The sequence below is a fragment of the Hippichthys cyanospilos genome, chromosome 11 (genome assembly GCF_059441005.1).
Source record: "Hippichthys cyanospilos isolate Australia breed blue-spotted pipefish chromosome 11, RoL_Hcya_1.0, whole genome shotgun sequence".
Lineage (NCBI taxonomy): Eukaryota > Metazoa > Chordata > Actinopteri > Syngnathiformes > Syngnathidae > Hippichthys > Hippichthys cyanospilos.
The window spans coordinates 21,828,404-21,844,032 of NC_142379.1; positions in this window are offsets into that span (position 1 = coordinate 21,828,404).

Here is a 15,629-nt window from a genome sequence, read left to right on the forward strand (position 1 = left end):
TTGAGAGCATTTTGGGGGGCTGGGAACAGATTAGGCTATTTATATGTGAAAAGTGGCACTACTTGTGATTCACGTTACGAAATTACTTCCAAAACGAATTAATTTTGTAAATAGAAGTACCCCTGTAATTATGCCTCATTCTTTCCAATAGGAGCACTATGTACGTTAATGTAGTTAATAAAGAGAATTAATTTGTATGTTTGGTTTGATTGATTTTTGTGTATTGTTGATTTAGTGAAACTGTATTTTTAACACTTAAGCACGTTTAGGAATCAGAATGTTTTACTTTTACTGAAGTAGAGATGATAGTTGTATCATATTCTCCTATTTAAAAAAGATACTTTTATCAGTGTCTTCTTAGACAAGTAATGTATCTGCACTTCTAATGACGCACACAATGGATAATCTGGCTATTCCTATTTCACATTAATGTAAACACACTAAACTGTAATTGACAACATGCAGTGTGTCAAGACACATCTAGCGGCCACATGTTTCTTTCCAAACATCTTCTGTCTCGGCACAGCCTCAAGCCTGCGGTGTAAAATACCGCCACTTGAGGTCACATGGTGGGTGTACAAGCCAATGAGTCGCTCAATTATAAAGACACTATTACCTTCAGAAATGCACACCTCGTAAAATGTCTGACTTGCTTTAATTTTATACCTCCCTCTTGCTAATTATTACACACACAATATTAGTGTACTTACTGACCCAATGTTAGGGACAGACTTCAAGGAGAATTTTGTATGTTACACACTCATTGGACAAGTCATGAGGTACACTTGCACTGATCTAATGGCATACCATACAACAGTTCTATGCTGTCCTCCTTAAACTAGGGTGTCTCAAACTTTGAAGTTAGGGATCCTTTTTACAAACCAGTTTTTCCAAGGACCCCCCACTGCAAATGTCTGCGGAAACGAAACCAAAAAAATACAAATAAAAATCATGTATGCCAAACATAAGTGCCCTTTGTATTCAACAACATATTCATTTTGACAAGTATATTTGTTACTTTTCAGCTTAAGTGAAGTTTAGACCATAAAAATGGCAAATTTCACAACACCTTATAACAAACCGGAAACAAACCGTTGCTGTGCTAGTGCACGTTTTTACTCTTTGCATGCCATCACAAAACTTTTACAACATTGTCCAAATCAGCAAAGACAAAGCCAACAGGTTCAAAACATAAAGGTTCATTGCAACATGCCAACTGGGTGAGAGACATGGTTTTAGTTCTCACCACACTCCTCCCCCCGAACACCCAGAAAGGCATAACAAAAACCCCACAGGATATTCACCAGTCTGACACCCTGAGTTAATGTTTCAACTCTTTTTGAGCATAGCCATTGATTCACATCTTTTCAGTTCTATTTGATAGTTGTTCCATAAATTGACACCTTGAAGAGATACACACATTTGCTTGCTGGTGGCTAGCAAAAAAAAAAACCCCAAAAAAACAACAACAACAGCAACAACAACACAAAGATAAGATGCACTGGACTATAAGCCGCAGGGCGCAAAACATAGTCCGAAAAATACAGTATATTTTGTAATAAAGTGATTTAAAAACATCTAAGATAACTAACAAAAAGCAAATGCGTGTCTTTGTAAAAGGTGTCAATTTATGGAATTGTGGAATGGATATGGAAAAAAAAATGAGCATCATTCGCTGAGACGAAGGAGTGGTTTAAAAAGGCTGTATCACTAAAATCATTTAATTGAGCACCTTTAGAAATTTTGGAACTGTTAAGAGGTGTGCAGTTTCTGTTTTGTTTTGCTTCTGATACGTTATATTATACTGCTGTAAATAAAAAACCTTGCCTCTAAATATGACATGAGTAATAATAGAGAACAAGGAGTAGGACTCAATAAGTTTTAGCATTTCCTACTCCTTTTGAATATTTAAACGTCTTGATCTGCGATATCTATTGATGATCCTTTTCTTTCTTTTTGTTATTAATTAATTCATGTACGGTATTTATTTCCTTTTTTGATTTGTGTATATTTTTAATATATTGTAAGGGTCGGTTTATACTCTGTTTTGTTTGTGACTGTAACATCAATACTAATATCTGTTAGCCCTTCAACAGCATTGAGGAAGCAAACACCTGAAATAAAACTGTCTGATTTGTTTGAACAAATTAATGTTTGAATACACAATGTTTGATTACCTTTTGATTTCTGTTTCAGTTTTACTGTTAACTTAAACTTGGAGTGATAAATAAACAACTTGAAGCAGGCGTGCTGGTTCCTTTATTTGAAGAATTGTGCAATCAAGAAGTAAAAAAGGCAGCAAGAACTTTGTTTTTTTTGACAATTAAAATGTTTTGTAAGTGTTTGGATGAAGTAAAACTATACAAACAATTTTCCCAATGATTCTGTCTGTTGCCTCTGGGTGGAATGAGGTTTGTCAAAACTTCAGAAGATCTTTTTTAAGCTCCTGTTGAGCACTATTATTTTGGTTAACAATCCAGTCAACCATCATATCAGATATCTTCTACATGTTACCCTTTTTTGCTGTCTACAAATGGATAAAGTCTTCCACGACAATAAATACCTATCCATAAAACAAATCAAATATTACCTTTATTAAGGCAGATTTTTGCAGATTTGGTGCAGAGAAGCTAGTAAAGTGGGAAGGAATTCCTTCCAAATTCAAATTCCAAAGACACCTACAACAGTATTTTTTTTAAGTTTGGCTGTTTTCAATTTGAGCTGATAAGAAAGTTAAACCGAGACAATCAGTCTTGTTCATTGAAAGGACATAGGGGAGGAGGGCGTGGCCCTTCTCTGGTGCCACACTACCATTTGCCTCCTCCCTGAGGTACACAAAGAGGGGTGGGACAGCCTGGATCTCCATCTCTGGAACATCTATGGTAGCCCCTTAAACTAAATAAATAACTCATTACAGTTCTGGGTGAAGGGCTTCATTTACTCCAAGAGATGTAATCGCAAGTAGTCTGTGTAGGTTGCCCAAATCATCTCAAAATAAGTTTGGGAGTCCCAGAGGGAGCAATTCTGATGTGTTGGCATGCAAGGAGGAAAGAATGCCAGCTGGATTTAGCAACATATGTTCAAAATGCAAATTATAAAAAAAAATGTGTGTGGGTGTGTGTGTGCATGTGTGTGTGTGTGTGTGTGTGTGTGTGTGTGTGTGTGTGTGTGTGTGTGCGTGCGTGCGTGTGTGTGTGTGTGTGCAGGAGGGGGAGGGGGGGGCAGGCAGCCTCAGATAAAACAAGGCTTAATGGAGGAACCAGACATATGAGGAATTTTCAAATATTGTCTTTTTCCACCTCGAAAAGGAAGCAGGGTTGCCCCAATCAGGCTTGAAGAACTATGCTTGAACTAATCACGTCAGGTCATTGAACAACCTCCTAATGGCTGATCATTAATCATCATTTAAACTTGAGGTTAAAGCAGGTCACCTTAGGGTGAAATGGTCTGCAGTGTAGTTTAGGTAGACGTTAGTTCAAGGTCACTTTAAAGAAAGGCATGGCAGCAAAAAGCATCATCATGCGCCAATGTTTACCTCTACAAACAATGGAAAAGGTGTTTGATCAAATGATCAAAAGCATAACCATGTTGATGTGAGCCAAGTGACATTGTGTAGGAATTGGAAAGTTTTTTGTTTTTTTTTATTAAAACGAATAAATTAAATGATTGTATATTTCAAAAACTCACAAATAAATGTGTTCTTGATGACCAACAGTAATTGACCTGTAAATGACCAACAATGTTTTAAATATCATCGTAGGTCTAGTTTTCATTAAATGATATTACATGGGGAGTGCCACTTCTCCGGAGGCGGCCAGGTTCGTTATAGCTACGGACAATGGTAGATGCAGGACCTGCAGCACCTCCTGCTGTTCATAATGAAAAATGATCTAAATCTTACACACTATCCCTTTAAGCGAGGCATTGCAAGCAGCCTTTCATACACTATGTTTTCCATAATGATGTGAGCTTGCTGTGCACTTTACAGTGGATTCAAAAAGAAGAGCATTGCTGAGAAATTTCACTTTTCTGGGATGTAGCAGAGCCAATATTTTCTCCAACAACACCTTTATTCTTTTTTTTTTTTTTACACTGCGTGTCCCTCACTCTGCGGCAATACTCGTTTTATCGTGGGGTCAAAATGATCACTTTTGGAAAGTCACTTTTTGTCGCGCGAGGGGAGGGGAGTATAGTGAGCTTGCTGTGCACTTTACACTGGATCAGGAAAGAAGAGCATTGCTAAGAACTCACTTTTTTGGGATGTAGCAGAGCCAATATTTTCTCCTACAACACCTTTCTTCTTCTTTTTTTACACTGCTGTCCCTCGCTTTGTGGCAATACTCATCTGACAAAAAACATAGAGTTTCAACGTCGCGATCAAGTGGTCGATACCTTGCTAAAATACTCGTTATCTTGGCACAGTAACTACGGTTCAACAGCTGCTAAAAAAAAAGCAGACGCTGCACATACCAGTTATCCCAAGTTCTCTCTTCTGCTGTTCTACAAGGCAGGTGATTGCTCTTGCTTGGCTCCGTTTTTGTATTGAAAGCTCAGCTGGACGTGTTGCATAGCTCCTGGTGATCGCAAACCGGCTGCGATGATTCATTCCTGCTCCCTGTGTGAGATGTTGAACCTTCTCGAAGTTGATTGGCTGTCATGACACGACACACGACAGAAGTTAAAAATATTTAACTTCACGCGACAGGCAAAATTACATGCTGCATAGCATAGCCCTAGCACCTCCACCTCCATACGCGTCCACCACGTCGCTCGATGCGCCATCACGCCCTGTTTCGTGAACTCTATTGACTACAATACAAAACTGTCCACTTTTACGCCTCGATTGCGTTGGCCTTCAGTGATTGGACCCCTCATGCACACAAATACACATTACTGGGTTATGTAGGATATTTTTCAGAGCATTTAAACATCAACTAACCCGCATCAGCATTTAAAACTTATCATTCTGTGCCAAAAGTTATAATAATAATAATAATAATAATAATAATAATAATAATAATAATAATAATAATAATAATTTCAAATTATTTATCCATGAAGTTTTATGAAGTCCATGAAGAGCAGGCAAGCTTTAACAAGATTGTTCAGAAAAATTTAAAATGGCAATTTAATATAAGTGTTATGTCTTGGCATGGTGAGTTGGGAGGAGGAAGGAAGGGGACCCCAAAAAATGCAAGATAACTGACAAATAAGTGGCTCAAAAAAGGAAGTTTTAACAGGGAAATGAGGCAGGACTGAACTGGGAGAAAAACTGGACAAAATATCACGAGACAGATGGACTAAATCAAACTAATGAGAACACAGACAATAAAGGCAGATGCGAGTGGAACAGAAAGATGAACAAAACCGCACAAACTCACAACAACCAAACCCAACCAAAACATGACAATTGAATATGAATGACATACAATGACAAAAACATATTAACTCACCCAAAACAGTTGTCCCGAAGTTATTTCAGAACAAAATCCATTCTTCTTTTTTTCCTCAGAAAGACTTTCATGACTTGCGTGTAGAGTTTGTCTTCACGTTTCGTTTTCAATAATAAATCCTTTTCTATTGTCATGGACATCAATACTTAAAATCGCGTCGATCCAATTTCTGTTTTGCTCTTCTTCGGAGATTATAGGTTAAAAAAAAATTGTGGATTTGGCTTTGATGTATGCTAAAGCTAAAGTTAGCTGCTTGAGGAAATTGTTTTTTTTTCTTTTTTTAAAAATAACTTTAACTACTTCCACCATTAAAGATGGTGGATCAATATAGCACCGCCTTCCTGCAGTAGGCATCCAGTTGTGTCACATTCTACGTGGCACTCTTATGACTCAATTATTGCAGCTGTCTAACAAAACAAGTGGGGTCGTACACAATATTTCATTGCACTCTGCACAGAAGTGAATGCCCAAGCGCCTCCGGGCTCAGGCAACCATGAAGTCTGCCTGGCGACACACATTAGATGAATTTTAATTGGCTAAAAACTATACACTAAAACTGCAGCACTTGTAGAAGTGTGACCATATGGATATAATACGACACGAAAAGAACAGACTATGGAAAAGAATTGTATATAAAAAATATATATAACTATTGTGGCGTACACTAGGACCATGTCTCTTACCCAGTAGGCATGTTGCTATGATCCTTTGATGCTTTGAAGCTGTTGGCTTTGTCTTTGCTGTTTTGTACTTTGTTGTATCAGTTTTGTGATTGCATGTGAATAGTAAAGGTCTGCACTATCACAGCAACGTGTGGTTTCTTCGCCTCGCCACAATATGTTTATTATATATATTATACATTATTTTAAATGAAATTGACTTTCATTATAGTTATTATAATTATTATAGGTTATTATACTTATGATAATGTCAGGTTATATTAGGCCAGCAGAGAAGACCTTGCTGGCCTTGACAGGCCACCACTGAGTGAGAGCATTAATGCTGTGTGAGAAGCATAATAAAGACACCTAAGCAGACAAGACAAAGGTTTATTTTTGTTTGTTTTTTGTTTTTTGTTTTTTTATACACACAATCCAAACACAAACACTGTGAGCATCACAAACTATACATGGAAAAAGTCGTGTAAATTTAGCCACAGAAGCTGGACTCGGAAACTAGACTTGAAAGAACTAGACATGGAAGGAAACTAGGAAGACATTTTGATGTCTTAAAAAGATTTTATAGAGCAACTGTGAACCTTTGGCCTACTCACCATTGGATTCAGATTCAGGGATACAATTCAATAATAAATAAACTGCTGCATCTTTATTTTTTATCTATATTGATGCACTTAGTCGCATTTTTTTTTTTACTCACAGTATTAAGAAACGAGATGCAAATATGTTCCATTAATTTATAAATATTGAACTGAAAGAAATGTGTGCAAACTGTAAATTTACAAAACTTGTGCAATACAGTAATCAGGATAACCACTGACAAAAAGAGCTATATGAATGCAGACTGACATTACAAATACCTGCTCACATTCTGATATGCACAGTTTAGCCCAATGCTGCATATCAATTTTCAATTTGTTTATGGCTCTCTTCAATTTGGTGAATGGCAATACAGTGATCCCTCACTTTTTGCGGTAAATTGGGACCAGGACTCCCCGCGGAGTTTGAAAAATATATATTTTTTGAATGTTTTTTTTTTTTATGTGAAAAGTCGTCATACTATACATATTTCAGACAAATATTACTGCAGTACAGTAACTATACAGTAATTGCTGTCATCCCTCCCCATCCATTTTGCTGTAGTCTGATCTGTGGCCATATTAGCATATTAGCAGCGCCAAAAAGTAAGATTAAAGTGAACACTGAAAATAAAAACATGATAAAAGTCACAGTTTACACTTGAAATCCCAATTTATTACAAAAGAAATCTAGTGAAGAGAAATCGCATGATTTGAGTTAACAGGCTTTGGGCCTGCCCCACTAACTTGACGAGCGAGGTTGACAGATAAACTAATTGCCTAAAACTGGCCGTGTTTCATCCTTTGCTTATCTGTCAAGCTCGCCCGTCAAAGTTTGATAGGCGGGTCCTAACACCTGATTGGTTACCCTTGCAAGACAAAGCAGGGTAACTAATCAGGTGTTAGGACCCACCCATTAAACTTTGACGAGCGAGCTGACAGATAAGCAAAGGACGAAACGAAGCAACAGCGTGTCATTAAATAAAAGTGTCAATAATTAAATAAAAGTGTCAGTAATTGAATAAATGTGTCATTAATTAAATACATGTCTCAATAATTAAATAAGTGTCAATAATTAAATAATTGTGTCATTAAATAATTAAATGTGTCATTAAATAAAAGTGCCAATAATTAAATACATGTTTAATTAATTCAATGAAACGTTCAAATTAATTAATTAAACTATTAATTAATGACACTTTTAATTAATTAATGACACGTTTAATTATTTAATGACATTTATACTTGATGATTGAATGGTACATTTATTTATTGAATTTTGACACTTTTGGTCCTCCATACATGATAAGAATCGCAGTTTACACTTGAAATTCCAATTTATTACAAAAGATATCTAGATACGCGATTTCCAACGAAACAGCGAAAACTCTATCTCCTCCGAAGAGCCTGCGTGTTTTGTAGTTGAGATCAACGTAGTCGTGGCGGGAGCCAATCACGTGTCATATGAAGGTGCCAATCTCCCTCCTGAAATCACCTTTAAGTGCTCTGCAAGATGCACGATTATCTCCTGGCGCAACCATTGACCAATAAGGGCAGGAGTTGTAATCTACTCCCGCCCCAACTTCCCGTTGTTATGTAGTAGAGGGCAAACAGCTCCATGTCGATCAAAAAACACGCAGACTCTTGGGAGGAGGAAAGCGTCTTCACTGTGCCGTTGAAAATCTCTTACCTACATTTCTTTTGTAATCCAGGATTTCAAGTATAAACTGCGATTTTTAGTCATGTTTTCTACAGCGTTCATTTTAATTGGATTTTGCCGCCAACATGACACGGATCTCCATGAGACCATAGCCACTAAAACTTACATTTACTGTATATGGTTTAATCATTTAAAATGTAAGTAAATATGTGTACTGCAGTAGTTGGATGTCCAAGGAGTGTCTGTTTCTAGTTACCTCGCCTATCTGGCATGCAAGGAACCTTCATAGCACGTCCATCCGCATCATAGTTTTTTTTTTTTCTTATGAAAAAAAAATCTGTGATGCACTGAGGGTGAGATAGCGCGATATAGCGAGGGATCGCTGTAGTACCGAATTCGACTTCACCTGGCTCCAGCCTTCCTGTGTGGAGTTTGCATGTTCTCCCCATGCCTACGTGGGTTCTCTGGCACTCCGGCTTGCTTCCACATTCCCAAAACATGCATGTTCGGTGTATAGGACACTCTAAATTGTCCTTAGGTGTGATTGGGTGAATGAATGCTTGTTCGTCCCTGTGTGCCCTGCGATTGGCTGGCAACTAGTTCAGTTTGTCCCCCACCCTCTGCCCATAGACAGCTGGGATAGGCACCAAGGAGTGCAACCCTAGTAAAGATAAGCAGCTGTATAAAATGGATGGATAAATCCTGTTACATTTAGAGTTTGATCATGTGATGTCAACAAAACAAAGCAATCTTTACCTACATTTAGGTTAAGAAAAAAATCACAATTTAAAAAACTAAAATTTTTTTTCAAAAAGAATCAGCAAGACTGATCATTTAGGTCATACCTTGTGATGCTTGCCACAGTAAAACATTTTATGGAGCATTTATATAAACAATAGCATAACATAGACATCATACACCATATGCATAATACAGCATTTTGTTCACTTAATGGAATTTCTCAGTTGTTGTTCTAATATGTTAGAAACCTGTGCTACAATATCCTGAGGAAGGGAACACAGCAGGATTATGAATGTCTTTCTGGACTAAAACGGATGGTTGGATTTCCACCCATTGTTTGACGCTGGAAACAACATCATTGACGCTGTTCCCAATCACCGCATTAGGAAATGCTGCGCCAACCAGCATTTGATGAAAGAAAACCCTTATAGCAAATTACCTCTTTTCTAAGGAAAATACAATACAGTGATCCCTCGCTACTTCGCACCTCGCCTATCGCGCCCTCAGTGCATGGCAGATTTTTTGGGAGGAGAAAAAAATATATATTGCGGAGAGACGTGCCAGATAGGCAAGTGATCTATAAATGCACTTGTCACTGGCACTCCTTTGAAGTCCAACTACAACCGCAGTACACATATTTACTTTTATCTTTAATGATTAAACCTTATACAGTAAATGTACTGGTATGCTCTCTCTTTTCCGTGTCTTCCGTGTCTGGTCACGTGCCTATACGTTTAGGCCTTCCTCGGACATCCGACTAGAGCGAGTAACAAGAAGCTTACTGAACATAATTAAGACGCAGAGTTTATACTATGAATTCCAATTTATTACAAAAGGCAAGAGGAGTAAGCACATTGATTGACAGCTTGATCTCTGGGAGCCAATTACGTGACTTGTAGGCGTACCGAGAGCAAACGCACGCACCCGTCTATGTGAAATAGACAGCAACTAAGCAGCTACATAGACAGCAACGGAAAAGTGCACAGCTTTGGAAGTCTGACTTTTACCTAGTTTTATTTTGTAATATATTGAAATTGAAGTTCAAAAGATGGAAAGTGGAAGCTACTGTTCAGTTAGTGTACAAGGTTTAATCATTTAAGATTTAATAATATACATAGAATGAACATTTTTCACATTTAGAAAATTAAAAAAAATATCTAAATACATGTATTCTGTTTGTGTGTGTGTGTGTGTGTGTGTGTGTGTGTGTGTGTGTGTAGGGGGGGGGGGGGGGGGGGTTATCGCACTAATCGCTAGGGTCTGGTCCCATTTAACCATAAAAAAAAAAACAAGGGATCACTGTACATGTATTTGAAAACTTGGTTTTTGCATCAGCAAATATGGACATTTTTTTTTGTCAGTTACATACATGAAGTCAAGTCAGCAAAATAGACTTTTCGGATTTCAAACACATCCTTTGCAGTTTCAGTCTCTCTGATAAAATCACAAATGAACGCACACCTAAGCACAACAAAAAGTCACAATTGAGATGTCTGCTTTCCGGAAGATTGCCCAGCGTGAAATGGGAACCTTGACGAACCAATAAAAAGGGCATGCATGGGTGAGCGGTCACGCGTGGATTGCCACCAACACCCATTTGGTGGTACTTGCTTGGACGATGCTTGTAAAATGAAGGAAATTAAGTTATTGAGTGGATGGGCAGGGGTTACGAAGTTTAGTTTTGTAGGGGGAAGGGGTTATATAACCAGGAAAAGAGCAAGAAGGGGAATGCTTATAAACTTGTGACAATATTGTTGGAATTCTGTGAGATACCTTACCAACATAAACAGATACATACAGATTAGTGCTGTGCAATTATGTCCAAATTAATAGTCACAATTATTTTGATCAATATTCAAATCACAAATATTACTAAAAATTATGATTCATGGTTGGTCAAACGTATCTATTTGTTGCACTTTTTTAAACAAGCAGTATGTAAACAAGACTTCAAGGCTTGATCCTTAAAAACAATTATAATAATAAACTAAAATAAATAAAGAAAATAATAATGTTGGCACAAAAGGCAACACAACTAACTTACATGCTGAGTGTAAACCAATGAAAAATATAAAGCCTGTTTAGGTCCAAGAACATACTACAATAGGCCTGTAACAACACTGACAACCGCCTTAGAGTTTTTTTTTTGTTTTTTTTCCTGAATCAATCAATGCGATTATGGACTTAGGAGACAGACAAAAATGACATTTCTGGTCATTTCAAACCCAATTTATTCATTTTTTTTTTTACCAATAGGATTTTCCAAAATGGGCCTCATTTGACAACTAGCAAGGTATATATTAAGAATCAAGTGAGCAACTCAACACCATTTCACTCTGGTGCTGAGGGGTATCTGCTAAAAGGGGTATCTGCTAAAACAAAAATCACTCGAAATGAGTATGGACTGAGCAGTTAAAATGTCGTTTTTGGTCATTCGGTCTCAATTGACAGCTAACACCATACATTAGAGATGAGAAAAGCAGAGGCTTTTATCATGCAAACTTGTGGGAATCATTGCCATCGAAAGGCTTTTCGCGCCCGCGAAGCCAACTTCAGCATCATCATTGCATCCCACTCGCTGCGTTCAGACCGAACACGAAATATCGTGTCGCTAAGCTCATTCGAGCTGCTAATGCTGCTGCCCTTTTTGCTCTGCTGCAGGATATGCTTTCTATTTCTTAAGCTTAATAAAGCCTTAAACTTGTGTTTGCTCCCTGGTGGTAGGATGACTGAAAGTGTATGATTTGACATGACCGTAGCCAGCTTTTTAAAGGTTAATATAACCAAGGATCAGGTTAATTAATCATGGCAGCCAACATCGTGATCCCAATTAAAGTTTGATTAATTGTGAAGCTCTAATACAGATGCTCTACGGTGGGTTAATACAGTGATTATATATACAGTGGTTTAATATGCTTTTAATTTGATGATTGTCGATAGGAAAATATGTGCATGGGTGTTGCTATGACTTGTTGTGATATACAAGTATAAACCAGTAAATGATTTATTATTATATTGTAATTTCAACCAAGTGACTTTTTTCAAGCATAATCATTCCGTTAATGTGTGTGTGTGTGTGTGTGTATATATATATATATACATATATATATATATATATATATATATATATATATATATATATATATATATATATATATATATATATATATATATATATATATGTATATATATTTATTTATTTATTTATTATAAGTGTGTTAATTCCATTGTATTTTATATTAAATTGTGAAAGTCTTAATGACTTTTAAGTAAAGCAATCAATTCAACCAGTTTAATATATTTTTAAAAATATAATAGTTTTGAAATGTATCAAAATGTGTTTTGTGTCTACAATTGCTTTCTAACGAGAAAATGAAGCCAACAAAGTTTGAGCTGCATTTTATTTTACAATGCTGTTTTTGACTAAATGATTGGCAGTTAGGGGTAAAATTGGTGCGTGCAATTTGCAATTTTTATTTTCTCAACTTCGGTATAGCTGAAAATTAACAAATAAACTTGTTATCAAACTGAATTGGTGAATAAAAAGGGCACTTATTTTTAGCTTAAATTATTATTTTTTTGCAAACACTTGCAATGGGGGCTCTTGGGAAAAGTTCCTTTCCACAAAGGGTCCCAGACACCCTGGTTGATGGAATATTCAGTCCCAGTATTTCATGGTGGAAATGGACGTGCGAATTTTTTAAACTAATCTTTCAAGTATCTTAGACTCATAAACAAGTAATATATGCTGTAAATATTTTTTGGGAGGAAAAAAAAATCGACAGTGAAAGGGTTAAAGGATTGATTGCACAAAACGTTGTCCTGTGCGAATAACTGTCATGGTCAGGCAAGGCAGGGCGGTAGGCGGTTGTGGTAGAGGTGGTGGAGGACCCAAATGTAGGAAATCTTTGAGGCAGGTAATGCGTGTAGTCCATATTTATTATTCGAAGGGCAGGCAGGAACAAAAGCAGAATAAAACGGATAGCAAAAAACACAAGCGGGCAGACTGACATGGGGAAGAGACTTGAGCTATATGACAATGATCCGACACGAGCTGTAACAAACTTTCGGCTTAAATATGCAAACACAAACTAATGACTGATGCGCAACAGGTGGGGAGGAAAAAATGAGCAGGGCAAGCTGATTGGTGGAAACACGAGGGGCAGGTAGACTCAGGCAGGTGGACCTAATCAAAACTAACACAGAATGACATGAAAACAGAAACAGGAACCACGCAACCGGAAGAACAGAAACCCTCAAAATAAACCCACCACCCAAAATCCAACAGACCATGACAAAATACTGTAAACACATAAATCACCCATCCAGCATTTAGGCACTTGTGCAAAAACTAAGTTTAAAATGTCAAACTTATCAAATGTATTTGATTTATCTCTCAGCTGCACACACACACACACACACACACACACACACACACACGCACACACATTCACATGCCAATAAAATGTATATATTACCTTGTACTCCTTTATGGGCCTTTCTGTCTTCTCACCAACGTACATAACAAGACTTCAAAATACTATTTCTCTTCTGGCCACAATTACGTTGTCCTTTAAAAATAGATTACTTTCAGTTCGGATATAGAATTCTACAATGTAATCTTGTGAATGCATGCCCCATTTGGATGTTTAGGACAATATTCTGTCTTTTCCAAGGTGCCCCACCCTTCCTTTTTGCAGACTCGGCCACTATGGTAAAATTAGTCACCGGAATTTGGGCTCCTGTAGCTACTGACATATCCTTTAGAACTAATCCTCTACCTTCCCAAAAGACTAAGAGAGATCAGTTGAAGAGGATTACAAAGAAATGGGGAGAGCATGCAAAAGTCCAGCCGGGGGTCGAGTGGAAGGTTGACAAAAAGTTTGTTCTGATGATTCCCGGATAACAACCTATCTTGAAGTCATGAGCCCATTGCAGGACAGAGAAGGCCGTTTTCCTTGAAAAAACGATTCCCTTTTGGACATCCTGTGTTTCCTCACAGTCTAGTGTAACAATAAATGTACATAGGTTATGCTATATTTGCTCTTGTTGTATTGCAAAGCATTTATTCAGCAGTATAACCTTGTTTGATGCACCAAGCATAAGAAAAAAAGAGACACTGTGACCTCACTACAGGACAGAATAGTCTGTGGAGAAAAATAAAGTAGCCAATGTATGAACTGATATATGATAGTATAGCACATACACACACACATCACTATCGGGTGTCGATTGTCGCGTTGCCGCTGTGTGTGTTTACGCCATTTTGTAACTAGGACTACTCTAATTAATAAATAGAGAGGGCTGACAAGATGGGTTCTCAGAGCGGCGGGAGATCTGTAACACACACATCTCTGTCCATTCTCCTTGCGAGCAAAATAAAATTAAAAGCCTCGTGTCTTCCTTCCTTGTATGTTGTTTATGAAATGTTCTAGGTTGCCTGATCCTGACCCCTTACTTGCTGAACGTTACTCCATCTTCAACTGAATCCCCTCCAACCACTTGGCTTTTTGAACTATAGTCTCTCTCTCTCTCTCTGGTTTGTTCGGTTGAGCTTCAAAGATCCTTGGCATGGCATCCAGTTTGCTGTTTCTGGAAGCAAGGATTTCAGTTTGTCCAGAAACATGAGAGACACATGGGTTCTTCGCATTGTAAGCTTCACCTCAAACTAAAGTTGTGAATAATTGGCAGATAGAAAGTGGCAAATCCAAGGAATCTCCACAACTGCTTTCTTTATGTAAGAGTCAGTCACTCAACCAGAGCCTGGATCTTGGCTGGATCAGCATGTAACTGGCCCTTCTCCACGATGAACCCAAGAAAATGAACTGACATGATGTGAAAATCCAACTTCCTTGCTTTGACATAGAGACAATTCTCAAGAAGGCATTGTAGGATAAGGCGGACATCTTGTATGTGTTCCTGCAGGTTTGGGGAATTCCTCATTATATCATCGAGGTAGACAAAACAAGTCATGTTATTGAACACATCATTGACTAGATCTTGGAAAAATGTGGGGGCAATAGTTAACCCAAAAGGCATGACCAAATACTCAAACTTCTAGAACGACATCTTCCACTCTTCCTCCTTCCTATCCTGATTCTGACCAAATGGTAGGCATTGCGAAGGTCAAGCTTGGAGTAAATTCTGGCCAAGTGTATTGCCATGATGGCAAATTCCATGAAGGGTAACCGGTACTTATTTTTAAGTCATGTCATTGAGTCTAACGTAATTGATACATGGCCACAGTATCTTTAAATAATGAGGGATGAATTCGACAAGACACGAGAGATGATGCAATGTACTGTACTCTTTTAGCGCTTCCTGCTCTGGCTGTGACACCTAGTACAACCTAGACTTAGGATATGTCGAAACAGAAAGTTATCTATGCTACAGACATAGGACCAGCGTGACGGACGACAAAAAGCCTTATCTTGTGTGTGTGTGTGTGTGTGTGTGGGGGGGGGGGGGGGGGGGGGGGGGGCTTCTTACTCCATCCGTGCTTCTTCCTCCTAGCTAACCA